This window comes from Phascolarctos cinereus, unplaced genomic scaffold, assembly GCF_003287225.1.
Source record: "Phascolarctos cinereus isolate Bilbo 61053 unplaced genomic scaffold, phaCin_HiC Scaffold_2;HRSCAF=192, whole genome shotgun sequence".
NCBI lineage: Eukaryota > Metazoa > Chordata > Mammalia > Diprotodontia > Phascolarctidae > Phascolarctos > Phascolarctos cinereus.
The window spans coordinates 409,020,105-409,036,890 of NW_027555625.1; the positions used below are offsets into that span (position 1 = coordinate 409,020,105).

Consider the following 16,786-nt stretch of genomic DNA (forward strand, 5'->3'; position numbering starts at 1 on the left):
GTCAGCAAGTGGGCCATTGAAACAGGTGGGATAGTGGTGGGCTGGGCATATGTGGGGAAAACAGTATACTCTGTTTATCTAATAGATATTGAGGAAGAAATGATAGTGTCGCCTTATGCCTGGAGTTTGGCCTGATTGCATTGCTGGGCAGAGAGAAACAGCTGTGGTGTCATGGAAAGACCCTGGGATTTTGACTGAGGACTTGAGTTTGAATATTGGCTCTGTCCATTGATACTTGTATAAGCATGGAAAAGTCATGCCACCAATTTGGCCTCCCTTTACCTTTCTTTAAAATTATATGATGTTTGCAGTTTCTCCCAGCTTTAAAATCCCATGATTATATTCAGAGTGAGAAGGCTGTATGTCAGACAGTAGTGCCTTTGGACTTTTGATTTCTGCAGCTCACTAATTCCCACTCCTGATTTTGTGACATATAGAGCTTTTATTATTATCTCAGGGGGAGGGGTGGACAAGGTCATAAAGTGCTCAGACATACTTTTAAGCAAAATTTGTGTTCAGCTATTCACTTGAATACCCTTGGCACATTGGGACAATAACTATATTGTGCTGCCATTTTGGAAGGGATAATGTCTTTACCCCATCAAATCATAGTCGTGGAGTTTGGAGATCGCCTAGCCCAATTCCCTCATTGTACAGATGAGGATACTGAGTCTCAGAGGAGTCACATAGGTAATAGGTGGCAAAACTCACATTTAAACCCAGGTTCTATGATTCTGAATTTTGTACTCTTACCACTATATGATAATGAAGATATATAATGAATGTATGTATATGTATATATTTGGAGGCAATCAGGGTTAAGTGACCTGCCTAAGTTCACACAGCTGATAAGTATCGGAGGCCAGAGATTTGAACTCAGGTCCCACCTAGCTGCCCCTTTAAAAAACTTTTTTTTTTAATGGCAAAGATACATTTTTATTTTTCAGTAGAAAGATTCATCTAGCAATGGATTTTTGAAACTTGCCGACTTAAAAATACTTCCATCTATTTTAACCACTGTAAATAGTTACATGTCGCTATACTTACTGCTCAGTTAACAAAGGAAGAAAACTTTAAGATCAATCATAATTAGAATTTTTTTTCTTTCCAATGCTCATGAAAGATACTGGAACAAATATTCCAGGGACTTATATGCTGTCTAATCAAGAAGGCTAAACTGAGGGCCAGCTAGATGGTGTAGTAGATAGAGCACTGGGCCTGGAGTCAGGAGGACCTGAGTTCAAATGCACCCTCAGATAGTTGACATTAGATGGGTGACTCTGGGCAAGTCACTTAACTCCAATTGCCTCATTAAAAAAAAGGCTTAACTGTTATCCATTCCATCATGGCACGTCCTAGTCTTTAGAGACTACAAGAGGACTGCCTTTGATTCTTTTCAAGTCTTATTAACTTAAACTTTCTGTAGAAATATCATAGTAGCTGTCTTAATAAGTCATGTGCACATCCCTTGGGACTCAGACACAGATTAACTTCTAACACATTCGTTAGGTTCAAGGGAAGGTTTCTGGTCAATGAGAAGAAAAAAACCCAACTCCATCAATTCCAATGCTTGGAAAGTCTTGTTTACTTTATAAATCAGAATGAGATCTTCCAAGGGAAGGGGAATTAGTACCATTTATGAAAAGGATTTGCACACTTCTTGAGCCCACAGAGGAATGAGATAATACATCTGTAATACAAGGCTTATAACCTGAACTCAAGAAGCTAAAAAGAAAAAAAAGAGTTGAAAGCCCCCATTGAAAATATCCTAGCAAGGATGGAAACAACATCAATAACATCACACCTTCTAGTAATGAGTTTGTGTTTAATCTACTTGGTTAGGTCTCCGTTCCATTAGGCTGGGATCTACTGTGCGTCTTTCTCTGGTCTAGTGCAAACTCAATTATAGGAAAAACAGTAGAGATCCTGTTGAACAGCCAAAGCAATCCTGGCACTCCTGTCTTCCTTGGAGGCTGTATATGGGGAAGGGACGGTTCTGAGAAGATGTGCATCACAAAGGTTCCATATCCTTGTATGGCAGTCCTGCCCCACTGTTATCAGGAGTCCTTCTTCCTCATGTGAATGCAGGGAAAGGTAGGCATATTCCTCGTTGTGACTCTCATATTGTTTTACCCACTTACTTACCCTTAGGTCCCATCGCTTGATCTTCCCAGACATATCTGCTGCCATCAGGTGCTGCTCATCTTGCAGGACCTGAACAGATGTCACAGCTGAGTCGTGGAATAAAGGAGAAGCTCTCCAGCCCTGGCCTTTGACTTTGGTGATGCAGATGGATAGCAAAGACCTCTCCAGACAGGGGCCTGGGTGGCAAACTGTTGTGCCAGCACATCCCTGTTGGTCCCAAACATCTGGCAATGACCAGTCACTGCATTGGTTACAATGACCCTTCTGGACAAGCCTGTACTGAAGCAATTATTAGCCTGTGGGTTCAGGCACCACGCACAAGACCAGGCAGTGGAGATCGCAAAATGGCAAAGCATGCCAGGCTGGTCTACAGCCTGGAGTCTCTGCAATGCCTGTGAGACAGAGCAAAACGTGGGAATCTGGATCAGTCACAGAAGCTCAGCATACAGAGTTTACCTTGAGGTTGGCAAAGGAGATAGAGGTTGCTGCACAGCTCCACAGAGAGAGCCTTGGTTCCTAAACTTCTAAGGTTGATGATGCTTTACTTGCAGCCTCCCTGCTGCACATCGTTAACTGTGAACACCCTCTCCTGGGTAGCATCAGCCACAATGATTTTACAGTGAGCAGTGCCAACAACGAAAGCGTGAGGTTCTGAATTTCCCCCTTCTTTCTCTGCAGGCACTTTCCATGTGACTCATGGACTAGAAGGCAGTCATTGGTAGAGCACAGCAAGCCCAACTGCTCTTGTTCAACAAGGATAATGGATCCAATTCAGTTCTGGTTTTTTCGTGTTCTCTTCCTCTAAAAGCCTCAGTCTTCTGTTCTCCCTCTCCTTGTGCTGGATGATCTCCCTTGTGAGGGGGTTGCAGTTGTTATATCTAGGAAGCAAGTGGAAATAACAGGGTTTTTTTCAGGATCGAAGTAAAATCCTGGCAGTTCTGGCACTGAAGAGCTTGTGTTTGAGCTGGAAGCTGATGAAAAGGCTCTAGTACTGCTGTCAGAACTTTGAGCACTGTGCGAAGTCTCTGCTCCATGGCTTTCATTAGAACTATGCCTTCTCTTCCAACAACAAGGAAAGCTCTGCTGGTAACTGCTTCTCCTCCCTTTCTCCCTACTGAACAAGCCTCTCCTTCATTTCTGGGCTTCAGACATAGCACTTCTTGCAAATCGCCAGGGTTAAAAACATCTAAAACAAGTTCAGGGACCCTTGGTGAAAAGTCCCTTTAGAGACCCGGAGATCAAAAGAAACAAAGAATAGATCCCCAACGAGTCACACTGACAAGGGAAAGAGAATTATGAGATTCAGTTCAGAATTCAGAGAACTGCAATTAGCCCTGAGAAAGATGTTAAGTTTATCTAAACTAGGAGGGTCCCAGACCTCAAGGAGAATATTTGTTTAGTAGGGATACAAGAAAAAAACCCATCCATGATTATAATACACACTATTTAATGTGTGTTTAAAGGGGTCATAATCAAGTCCTGTTCCTCATGTGTATTAGCTGTGGCCATGGGCAAGACCTTGTTGAGGTCTGAGTGGGGAAGGTAGGTCATTATAACTTTTCCAGGCTTTTATTATACATAACTCCCTTCTGGCACTATTTGGTCCTGTCAAACTGGCTTTGCTGCTTCTCAAACAAGGCATTTTATCTCCCATCTCTGGGACTTCCCACAAGCAGCTGTTCACTGTGCATGGGAGGCTCTCCCCCCTCACCTCTGCCTCATGGAATTCCTAGGTTTCCTTTAAAGCCCAGTTCAAGGGGTAACTTATATAGGAAGGCTTTTCTGACCCCCTGAGCTGCTAGTCTTTCCAAAAATGTAGTATCTATTGCCCATATGCACAGGTGATGAAGATAGGGACCTGACCTGTGATTTCACTGATAAAGGGAACTAGAGAAGGAAGCTCCTTCTACCAGTTCAGACTGACACTTTTTCTGCAATTTATAGCCTTGGAAAGTTGCCTAGAGCACCGAGAAGTCAAGTGGCTTATCCATGGCCAGTATGTCAGGGGTAGGACTTGAAGCCCCATCTCAGGCTTTGAAGCCAGCTGTCTCCCCACTATTTCACATCCCCTCCCTGATATCTCCAGTCTCTACTCAGGTATGTACAGCTTGTCTCTTCTGATAGAATGAAAGCTCCTGGAAGGCAAGGGTTAGCTCATCTTTGTCTTCAGTGCCCAGCACAGTATAGACACTTAATGAGGGCTTGCTGATTGACTGACCTAGGTGAGTATCAGAAAAGGCTTCCAGGAGGAGGTGACATTTGAATTCTTTAAAAGAAGTGAAGAAAGTCAATACACAAAGATAAGGAAGGAGCTTGTATCAGATAAAGGGAGCAGCTTGGGAGGGAGAGTGGGGAACCAGCCTTTATTAGATGCCTTCTCTGTGCTAGGCACTGCGCTAAGTGCTTTACAGATATATATAATGATAATGATAATAATAATAATAATTTATGTGCCATGTACTGTGCTATGTGCTTTTCAGATATGTAATGATGATAATAATATTCATATAGTATTTACTATGTGCCATGTACCGTGCTAAGCGCTTTACAGATATATAATGATAATAATAATAATAATAATATTTATACAGTGTTTACTATGTGCCATGTACTCTGCTAAGTACTTTATAGTTATTATCTTGATTGATTCTCACAAAAATCCTATGATACCTGGGAGATAGTGCTTTTATTATCCCTGTTTTACAGATGAAGAAAATGAGGCAATCAGATTAAGTGACTTGCCCAGGGTCACACAGCCAGTAATTGTCTGAGGCTGGATTGGAACTCAGGTCCTCCTGCTTCTGGGTCCAGTATTCTCTCCACTGTGCCACCTAGCTGCTGAAAGACAGCATGGTATATACGTAGGGGAGACATAGAGTAGTCTAGTTTGTCTCTGGGAATGCATAGCTCCAGAGTGTATGGAGGGGATTAATAGGAGATTATTCTGGAAAGGCAGGGTGGGGCCAGATTATAGAGGATCTGGAATGTAAGGCAAAGGAATTTCAGTTTTATTTGGTGGGCAGTAGAGACCCACTAGAGATTTCAGTCTTTCATATTAGAATTTTCAGTGTAACACACACAGTGTTAGTTGGTACTGGGCGTCTTTGGAATAGAGACCATCCATTCTTTTCCATCTTTTGTAAATGTCCATTGACCTTTGATTTTTTAAACTGAAAATCTCTCTCTGCAAGCCCTATTCAGCTTTGTCATGAGTTCTAGGCCGTAGAGCCAAGGGTATCAGGTGTAGGAGGACCCTTAGAAGTCGTTTCTTCCGGCTCCCTCATTTCACAGAATCTTAGAATGTCTGAGATGAAAGGGACTTCAGAGCATAGAATGTTAGGCCTGGAGCAACCCGAGTTTAACCCTTTCATTTTAAAGGTGAGGAAACGGAAACCTGGAGATGTGAATTACCCGATCTGAACTCAGGCAGCTGGCTTGTAACAAAGCCAAGGCCTTGAGCCCACATGTAAGCACAGCAGGGGAGCAGGTACAGTTGCAGTACTGGGGGTGGGGGTGGGGGGTGGTACCAGTGCAGACATTTTAGCAGAGGCTACAATTTTGTAGCATGCTCAAGTAGCGGAGAACAACAGCTCTCACTCGTGTTTAAACTGGCCGACATAATCCCTTTGTCAGAGAGCCAGTCTGGGCAAGGGGAGGAGGCAGGGTCTCCAGAGAAGTACGACGACGTGATCCCAATGGGTCCCGTGGTCTCTGCATGTGCATTTTAAGCTCAGCTTATGTGCCTTCTGTTTGGGAAAGACACATCTTGTGTCTCATGGGTAATCCCTAGGCTGCATCTGGAGTGACCTTGACCGCATGAGATCATTTTCTGGATGAGTCCTGACGTGTAAAACAAACAGGAAACTGGTCACTGGTAACGAGGTTCCTGAGGCTCAGGTTCGCTGAGAGGCTGAGATACTGATTCCAACACCCTTACTCTCTTTTCCTTGAGGTGTATCGTCTATGGAATAGAGTAGGGACCCTGTCTTTAAGACCTCCTGACTCAGTCTAACAAATCTTCTCTAATGAAGTGAACATCAAGACTTAGAAAATGATATTAATTGTTAGAAAGTAACAGGGATATTCATTCCTTCTTTACTTAGAAAATCACACTTGCACCATTTACTCCTAATGATTCACATGGGGGTGAGTGATATTGCCAGAAGGATCTTGAAAGTCATTGCTAGAGGTTATAAAGTCTTGCACAAGGAATAGAGCGCCATAAGAGCACCTGCAAAGTTTTCATCATGCCTACTGATGGATAGTAGAAGCAGCTGGATGGCTCAATGGATAGAATGCTGAGCCTAGAGTCAGGAAGACCTGAATTCAAATCTGACCATAGACACTTACTAGCTGTGTGACCCTGGGCAAGTCACTTAGCCTCTGGTTGCCCTAATCCACTGGAGAAGAAAATGTCTAACTACTCCAGTATCTTTGCCAAGAAAACACCCAAGAGCTGGACATGACTGAATGACTAAACAACAGCTGATGGAGAGCAGAGACTTCAAAAGAGGGAAATTTCAGAAGTAAACAACTAGTTAAGAACATGATGTGCTGGCCTAAGAATATAATCGTAAGGTGCTACTCGATAGTGATGGAGCGCACCAAATGAAGGCAGGCTAAACAAGTGGTGGAGACCGGCAAATACGAGGGAGGGGACTTGCTTTCCTCTCTCCTCTCTCTGCCTCCTGGCTTCCCTGGCTTCCTTCAAGCCCTACAGAAAACCTTTCCCGATCCCCATTAGTTCTGGGTCCTTCCCTCTGCTGATCACCTTCCATTTGTCCCACAGTTATTTTATATGTAGGTAGTTTTTTGCATGTTGTCTTCCACATTAAACTGTGAGCTCCTTGAGAACTGGGACTGTTTGTTTCGCCTTTCTTTATTTTCCTAGTTCTTAGCACAGTGCTTAGGTAGGTGTTTAATAAATATTTATTGATTGACTGAGTAACTTTAAACTGCCAAGCCAGATGGCACAGGAAATATCAGGTACAAAGTAGGAAGGAGAATAACACAAAACAAGATCAGTCATGCTCAGGAGAAAATGCTCAATCAGTAAACCAGTCATCATGCATTTATTAAACACTTACCGTGTGCCAGGCTCTATGCTAAGTGCTGGAGATACAAATACAAAGTGGGGCAGTCCATACCCACAAAGAGCTTGTATTTGCTTATGAGTAAATATAGATTATGTGCAAAATAAATCTAAAGTGATATGGCCTCATAAGACTATACTCAATTCTCCAAATTAAGGCAACCAGCAGTGTGGTTAGAGATTATAAGGAAAGGAGGCAACTTCAACCTTATGTTTCACTGAAAGTTGGTGGAATGGAACTCATAACTCATATCTCGAATATGTTCACAGAAAGGTATAACTTTGAGAAGGGCTGTAATACCTGAAAATGGTATAGAGATAGTATTTTCTATTAAGAAGATAAATATATGTGAAGAAATCTAGAAACCAGAGGAGGGGAACTTACTAAAGAGCATTTGAGTGAGTACCAATGAAAAGGAAAACCCAAGTGACATTATCCTGGGAGAATACTACAGACCACTTATGCAGAAGGAGGAAATAGATAAAGAATTTGCGAATCTGATCACATACCTGGCATGGAGGCATGATAGAGTAGTGATGGGGTTTTCAATAATCTAGACTTCTGCTGGAGCCTTATTTCTCTGTCAAAAGAAGAGCAGCTAATAATTATTTATTTGGTTTGGCAATTTAATATTTCAAAATATAGCAGAAGCAATTAGGGTCATTTCTATGCTAGGCTTGATTCTTACTAACAAAGAGGAATTGGTTTTGAAATAGAACTAATGGGAGTGTTGGGGGACAGTGACTACTGTCTTAGAACTGGTGAAAGAAGAGAGGAAACCAGCATATAATCTGGATGCAACCAAGATTTTGGCCACAAACAGATTTCAGAGAGTTTAGAGAAAGGATAGGTAGAATCCCATGCTCTAAGTTCTACAGGTTTAGTCTCCTTGAAAGGGATAAGAAACTCCCAAGAATGAAATCCTGAAGAAGCAAAATGCAAACTATTCCAATGAGTTAACAATGTAAGGCTCTTTAAACTTAGTGAACAATTTAGATTCTTAAGAGATACACAAAAGAGTCTAGCAAGAGCAGGCAATTGAGGATGAATACAAAGTGACAATCCTATCCCTTCTTTGATTTTCCTTTTGTCCCCTGCATAGATTTTAAAGTCTTCTTTGCTATCCTTAGTAGTCCTAGCCAACTTCACCTCATTTGCAATTTAAAGTGATCCTTTTTAACAAATAAATTTTTATTGATATAATTTTTTTCTATCACCTAGATTTTGCTATAATTTCTCCTTTCCCGTCCTACAGAGTCATCCTTTATAACAAAAAGATGTTTCTGAAAAGAAAAAATGGGGGGGGGGAATGAACAAAGGGTATAGAGAGAAAAAAACAACAACCTTGTTATATGCAATGTTTCATATTCATTAACCCTGATCTCTGCAAGGGACCAGTGGAAGAGGTCTCCTAGTATTTCAGCTTGTCATCATCGCCACCACCACTACCACCACCACAATCACCACCAGCACCACAACCGGCATCAGCATTAGCATCATCAGCGTCATCATCAGCATCACTTCAGTTTTATTGATGTTTTGTTTTTATGTTACAAGCATTTACAGATTATTCTCACTTTATGAGAGACAAAATAAAAGTTAAGTAAACCTATTAATACAATGACTCATTTGCAAGTACATGCAACATTTCACATCTGTAGGACCTCCCTCCCATGTCTCTATTAAAAAATGAACAGAAATATATTTTATCTTCCTCCCACCACATCACCCCATTAAAAAAAATGGATAGCATATTTCATTATTGGTCCTCTAGAATCATGTATGGTTGTAGTATTGATCATAGCTTTCATACTTTTCAAAGTTGCTTGTTTTTACAATGTTGTTATCAATATTGTCCTTTTGGTTCTGCTCATTTCAGTCTTTATATTTTCACAGCATTCTATCTCTCTTGCTTTGTGGTGATTGTTCTTTCCATTTACATTGATGTAGTCATTGTATAAATTGTTCCTTAGGTCTGTTTAGTTCACCTTGCACCAATTTCGTCTGTCTTCCCCATGCTTCTATGTATTTTTCATGTTTCTTGTTTCTTTGAGCACAAAATATTCCATTACAGTCATATGCCACACTTTGTTCAGCCATTCCTCAGTTGATGGGCATGTACTTTGTTTCCAATTCTTTGAAACCACTAAAAAGTGATAAAATGTTTTGGAATATATGGAGTCTTTCTTTCTTTCTTTCTTTCTTTCTTTCTTTCTTTCTTTCTTTCTTTCTTTCTTTCTTTCTTTCTTTCTTTCTTTCTTTCTTTCTTTCTTTCTTTCTTTCTTTCTTTCTTTCTTTCTTCCTTCCTTCCTTCCTTCCTTCCTCTTCCTTCCTTCCTTCCTTCCTTCCTTCCTTCCCTCCCCCTCCCTCCCTCCCTCCCTCCCTCCTTCCTTCCTTCCTTCCCTCCCTCCCTCCTTCCTTCCTTCCTTCCCTCCTTCCTTCCTTCCTTCCCCTTGGGGTATATGTCTAGTAGTGGAATTTTTGTGTCAAAGGCTATTGACATTTTAGTTATATTATTTACATAGTTTCAAGTTTTAGACTGGTTGTACTAATCCACAGCTCTACCAACAATGCATTAGCATACCCATCTTTCCACAAATCCTCCAACATAGTCTTTTACTGTCTCCCGCCATTTTTGCCCATTTTGCCAATTTTCTGGGTATGATCTTATTGGACTATGCAATTCTTATTGGATTTTTCTGCTTTTGTGTCAGTATGAACTTGTAGGGAGGTCTCCAGTGGAGTACTCCCAGGGATTTGCCTCAGGCACCATGCTGCTCAATATTTTCACTGGTGTCATGGATGGACGCATAAATGGTATGTTTTTCAAATTTGCAGAGGGACTGAATTTGAGGATAGATAAAAAGTTAGGTGACAGAATTAGGATCTGAAAATGTCTTGACTAGATGAAATGATTGGCTGAGTCTAACAAGATGAAAATGAAGAAAGATAGATGTAAAATACTACACGTAGGTTAAAAAAAAATCAACTTCTCAAGTATCGAATAAAGGAGACCATACACACATACACACACACACACACACACACACACACACACACACGCATGGAGGCAACAGTTCATGTGAAAGTATCTGGAGACTGAGTAGACTACATACTTATTCTGGGTCATGCTCATTGTTGTGTTATGGCAGATTTAAAAAAAAGCTAGATTTTAGGCATTTTTAAAAGAGCCATAGTATTCAGAGAAAGTGACATGCTAATTCCAGTATATTCCACCCTGGAAAGACTACATGAGAAGGCCTGTGTTGAGTACTTTACTAAACATTTTAGGAAGAATGGTGATAAGCTGCTGTTGATATTGTAATCAGGACGGTGAGGAGCTCAGAGACCATGCTCATAGTAGGATGACTTGAAATAACTCATGTTGAACCTGGAGAATCAATCAGTCAGTCAACAGAGATTTATTAAACATCTACCATATGTCAAGAACTATGCTAGATGCTGTGGGTACATGGAACCGTCTCTGCCCCGTATGAAGGCCTGTCACGAGGAAGAGGAATCAGATTCCCAGATGGTAAAACTAGTAGATGGGTAGAAGTCACATAGAAGGCTTGAAATAAGGAAACATTTCTCATAATTAGAGCTATTCCAGAGGGGAATGAGCTGCCTTGGGAGGTGGTGAGTTCCCCTTTATTCAAGGTTATCTTTTTTTTTTTTAGGACTAGGTTTCCCCACCTTGTCTAGGCTGGAAGCACCAGGTCTACTCAAGGGCCTAATGCCATTCCTGCTTGGCATGGGAACTTTGACCTGCACTATTTCTTTTAATTTCTTTTCTTCTTAGTTTATGGAATAAAAGAAGCATTTCCATAACATAATATAATAATAAAAAAAGATTGCACATGAAACTGCAAATTTATTATGTACAACTTGCTATTCTTTTAAAATATATAATAAAGTTATATAAATTTCTTTTTTTCTTTCTTTTCCCCCCCCGCCATTGCTACCATTAGACCAGATGGCATCTTCATATGTCCTTTGTAGTTAATTTTGATATGACTTGTTCACTAAAAGCTCTTAATACAACATTGCTGTTAACTGTATATAACGTTCTCTTGGTTCTGCTCATTTTGCTCTTCTGACCTGGGCCAGTCTGCCTCTCCATAGACAACCTGTTGGTTGCCTCCCTGACCCTGGGGACTCACCATATTAGTGATGATCTTAGTACACTTGCATTAGCTCACTGTGGTTCAGAACTCTGGAGCCCCAGTGATCCACGGGCCTCAGCCTCCCAACAGCTTTACAGGGGTGGTGATTTTAGGTGTATACAACCCAGACTGGCTCATTGGAGTTTTTCAAGCAGAATCAGGATAGCACATGAAGAATGTTTAGAGGGGATTCCACATCCTGCATGGGCTGGAATAGATGCTCTCAGAGGTCTCTTTCCAGCTCTGATGTTCTGTGATCCTATGAAAATGGCAGAGTTGGGAGGGACCTTGGAGATCACCTAGTTCAACTGCTGAATTTTACAGAGGTGATGCCTCACTTGGGAAGGATTTGTTATGTGTGAGAATAGAATCAGAGCTGCCCTGAGTCATTTCATCTTGTGCATTTCCTTCAGTGGAATCTCTCATAATTAAATGAGGCACAGAGGCTTATGGCTTAGTGCCAGTGGGATCTTCCTTCTGTACGTATGTTGTATAATTTCATGTGAGAAGATGAGTTATAAAAGCTACATTACAATAAAAGTGTTCTGTGTTGTAAATTTAAGAGGGGCTCAGGTCATAGACAACATGACTCCTTATTTAAGACACCCAAATGGCTTTTTAGTTTTTCAAATCAAATAACCCTTTTCCAAATATAAATGAATAGGCTTATTTTGGTAACTTGGAAAATGGGGAAAATAAGCAATTTCTTAAGTATCTGGGATAATTGGTATAATTTTCTAAAATTATCTCTGTCTTACATGGAATTAGCAAATTGGATTGGAAGCTTCCCGAGCTTCGCTGTGGCCTCTTTAAAGTAGGCTTGTTTGCCTTTTTTTCCTTATTACAAGCCTCCCTGGGGACAATTCAGGTCTGTGGTATAGTAGGAAGATTAATAGAACTGGATTCAGGGGAGACCCAAGTTTGACTCCTTCCCCTGGCTGTTATTACCGGAGGACTAGGAATAAATCACCTAACTTCTCATAACCTCAGTTTTTTTTTAATCTGTGAAATGGGATCAATACCTGAGAGACAGTGTGGTGCAGTGGTAAAAGGACCAGATTTGCAGTAAGAGGGCCTGGGTTCAAATCCTAGCTCTATTCCTCACTAGCTGTGTGATCTTGGGCAAGTCCATTAAGTTCCTTAGGGCTGTTTCCTCTTCTGGAAAATGACAGTTGGCCTTGATGACTATTAAGGTCCCTTTCAGCTCTAAATCTATGGTATCATGACACTTGTGCCATAGTGTTGTTGTTGAGATAATCTTTTGTAAGGTTCTTTGCAAACCTCAAGATGACCCTAAAGCAAACCTCTAGGTGCTGTAGTCTTGTTTTTTTGTTTTGTTTTGTTTTGTTTTTGTTTTTAGGCAATTGGGGTTAAGTGATTTGCCCAGGGTCACACAGCTAGTAGTGTCAAGTGTTTGGTCTGACGCTGGATTTGAACTCAGGTACTGAATTCAGGGCTGGTGCTCTATCCACTGCACCACCTAGCTTCCCCTGTAGTCTTGCTATTAAAGAGGGAACATGGCTTAGTGGATAGAGGTCTGGTCTCAGACTCAGAAATAGCTTGTTTCAAGACGTGCCTCTAACACGTACTAGCTGTATGATCATGGACCAGTCACGTAACTTCTCAGAGAGACCAGACAATTCGGTAAGCCTGATAAGTGAAAGGCAAGTTACTGATCTGCTCTTGTAAAAGGAATTCTTCCTCATAGATGTAATCACAGGTCTGGATTCCCCCATCTGTACCAATCTTCAATTGTGTTTGTTTCCTACTACTGATGCAAAATAATATCAATAGCTTTCATTTTAATATAGATCTTGAAGGTCTGCAAAATATTTCCCTCATTGAATTATTCCCATTTCATAGATAAGGCTCAGAAAGATAAAGTGACTTGTCTGCAATCACATAGATAGTGTCGGTGTCTACTATGCACCTCAGAGGCATTGTGTCAGAAATCTAACTGGAATCCAGTCAGTTAAGAAGTGTTTATGAAGAAGAAACTTTTACAGTGGAGAGGAAGTGGGGGAAGGTGAGAGGGAATGGGTGAATCATCAGATTTGGCTTAATGAGGGAATAACATACACACTCAATTGGGTATGGAAAGCTATCTTACCCTATAGGAAAATAGGGGGGAAGGGAATAAGAGAGCAGGGGGATGATAGAAGGGAGGGCAGACTGGGGGAGGAGGCAATCAGAAGCAAACACTTCTGAGGAGAGACAGGGTCAAAAGAGAGAATAGAATAAACGAGGATGGGAAAAGATGAAGCGAAACATAGTTAGTTTTCCACAACAAGACTACTATGGAAGTATTTTCCATGACTACACATGTATAACCTGTATCGGGTTGCTTGCCTTCTCAATGAGGATGGGTAGGGAGGGAGGAAGGGAGAGAATTTGTAACCCAAAGTTTTAAAAACAAATGTTGAAACTTGTTTTCATGTGCAACTGGGAAATAAGATATACTGGCAATGAGGTATAGAAATCTATCTTGCCCTACAGGAAAATAGAAGGGGAAGTGGATAAGAAAAGGGGGAAAGTGAAAGAAGGGAGGGCAGATTAGGGGAAGGGGTATTCAGAATGCACGCCATCTTGGGGTGGGGGAGAGGAGAGATGGGGAGAAAATTTGGAACTCAAAATCTTGTGAAAGTGAATGTTAAAAACTAAAAATAAATAAATTAATAAAAAAATAGAAAAAAATAAATATTTGGTAAAGCATCAAATCTGTAAACTGACTTTCATAGTTTTGGTATTTGCTCATTTACTACCATATCAATCAAACTACCAAAGATTTACTTTATAGATTTTCATAATGTAAGTAAAATTAATTTTCATTTGATTTCATTAGATTGGCCTAAACATAAGTAATTGTAATTTATCCGATTATTTAGATCTCTCTGTATTTGTGTGAAGGGCTTTCTAATAATGTCCATATAGTTGCTGCATCTTGTCAGACAGACTCTCAAATGTTTTGCATTGCCTGTATTCCTACTACAAAGACTTTCTCTTTCTTGGACTTCCTGCTTCTTTTTGTTGGTAATAAACAGAAATGATAATAAAAAAGCGTTTATGAAGCACTTGCTGTATGACAAACACTGTGCTAAGCAGTGGTAATACAAAGAAACCATTAGATTGTAAGCTCCTCGAGGGCAGGGGATATCTTTTGTCTCTTTGTATACATTACATTTGTACAAATTATGTACACATTACTCATTACACAAAAAATGTACACATTGCAATGTACATTTGTACATTGCCTTCTAGCGCATTAGCACAATTCTTGGCACTAGTAGGTACTTAATAAATGTTAATTGATTGATTGATTGAAAGGCAAAAACACCTCCCTGCTCTCAAAAATCTCACGTTCTAAAGGAAGTAACAACATGAAAATGACTGTGTGTGTATAAGATAGATGTAAGATAAATGGAAAACAATCTCCTTACTCTGAGTTTAGAGCTCTTTGCCACCACATGCTACCTGTCATAAGGCCATCTGGCCACATTCTTGCCTAAGAAGCATCTAGGGTTCTTTTCTTTCTTCCCTGCAAGGTAACACTTCTTTGATTCCTCTGGGATTCTTCAGTTATATAAATTTTGTGATAAGCCTTTCAGCAACATAAAAACCCATCCCAGGCATGCATGCATCTCAACAATAGCACTATCGGACTCAAAAAAGGGCAAGAATTCTGAGGAGAAAACCTTGCCTGGTATCCAAAGATACTCTGAAAGGTAATTGAGTTTCCCACCCTTGGGGATCTTTAGATACAGGCTGAATGTCCTTTTGATTGGGATGGGGGGGGTGTGTGTGTGATTTCTAGTTTGAAGACAGAGGTTGGACTAGTGCTTTCTGAGATCCCTCCCAGCTCTGACATTCTGTGTTCTAAGGCCCCTCCCAGCTCTGATGTTCTGTTCTAAGGCACCTCCCAGCTCTGGCATTGTGTTCTGTGTTCCTAGGACTCTAATCTGGGTCCTCTTTCTCTGGATCTGGTGCTATTTTTCAATATACCCCAGCTGTCTCTAGGCAAAGTGAAGTGGAAAATTGAGACAATAATCCAAATGAAAAAAGAGAAAAACAGCTTACAGTATCTCCATATAAATGTGTTTTGAACCGGACAAAAATGTGTTTTGAACTGGATTATTTGGCTAGCCTTCATCCTCTACTTCACGTTATAGAGGAAGATTTAGCCAGAGAAGAAAGAGCATCATGTGAAAATTTCTTTCAAAGCCATAACTGAGGCAAATAGCTGGGGCTTTGTCTGAGGGAATAGAATGTAGAGGGTGTTGACAGCACCTTCCTAAGGACATACCTCCTTTGCCTACCTACCCCAAATGGCATTAGGGACCACAGCTGGCCTTGTATATAATGTCTTTTCTTCCCTGCCCAGCTCTGCTTTCTGCTGAGGTGGCATTTTTCTTTCTCTCCAATGGCCCATTTTTAGCAGCATAAAAGCCTGAGGGTGTTCTGGGGTGTACTCCCCCTCCTAGTGGCTTGTACCCTCAGCCCCTCCCTCCCTGGGACTTGCTTCCTACGTTCCAAGCTACATCCCAGATGAACTGACTCTCTTTCTTTCCCAGGCTCCTCCTGCCCCCCAATACACAACGTCCTTCCTGCCGCTGGCCACAGATGAACATATTGCTCATTTCAGCTTTGGTTTCCTTGTTATTTGTAGAGGGGATTCCTTCTCAGTTAGGACTCAATGACCTCTGGCTGGACTGGATGCCCTCTGAAGTCTCTTTCCGCTCTGGGATTCTGGGATACTCTTGGGTACTTTCAGAAATGCAATAACACACTTTAATTGTAGCCTTTGCTTTCTTACCGAGAGCGTCCACCGAAAGGTTTGATTTGTCTTCTACGAGATCTCTCTCCTCAATGATTTTCATTGGAGTTTTATGCTTCTTGATCTACGTAAACTGCATTAGAGATGCTTTCACTTCGATAACTCAATTCAGCAAATGTGTTTTTAGGCCTTGCTATGTGAAAGGCTCTGTTCTTGGGGCTGGAGTTGCACCCCTAGCTAGAATTCAGGCCCTGCTTTGGAGGAATTTACAATCTAATGAGGGGGAAGACAAGAAGTGAATTGTGGCACGAGGGAGAATAATGATAAAGGGGAGAAGTCTAAGCAAAATGCTAGGAGAAATTTGAGGAGCAAGATACTAAGTTTAGCTGGAGAAGAGTAGGGAGCTCAGGGAAGGCTTTATGGAGGAGGGGTCATCTCAGTTGGGCCTTGAAGGAAGAGAAAGACTTTAACAGATAAGTTCAGTTTAACATGTCTTTTGAGAGATGGGAGAGGAAGAGAAATTTTCTAAACCTAGAGGAAAGCTGGAGTAAAAACCCTGTGATGGGGAGAGACCAGAGTATGGGGAGTAGCCTGAATGGGTGAGACCCCAG

The 16,786-nt window shown here is 41.1% G+C and overlaps 1 pseudogene; it reads right to left on the bottom strand.

Annotated features, from left to right (window-relative positions):
- Positions 1-1,616: 1,616 nt before the first annotated feature.
- Positions 1,617-5,764, bottom strand: LOC110196086 (DDB1- and CUL4-associated factor 4 pseudogene; annotated as a pseudogene).
- Positions 5,765-16,786: the final 11,022 nt, after the last annotated feature.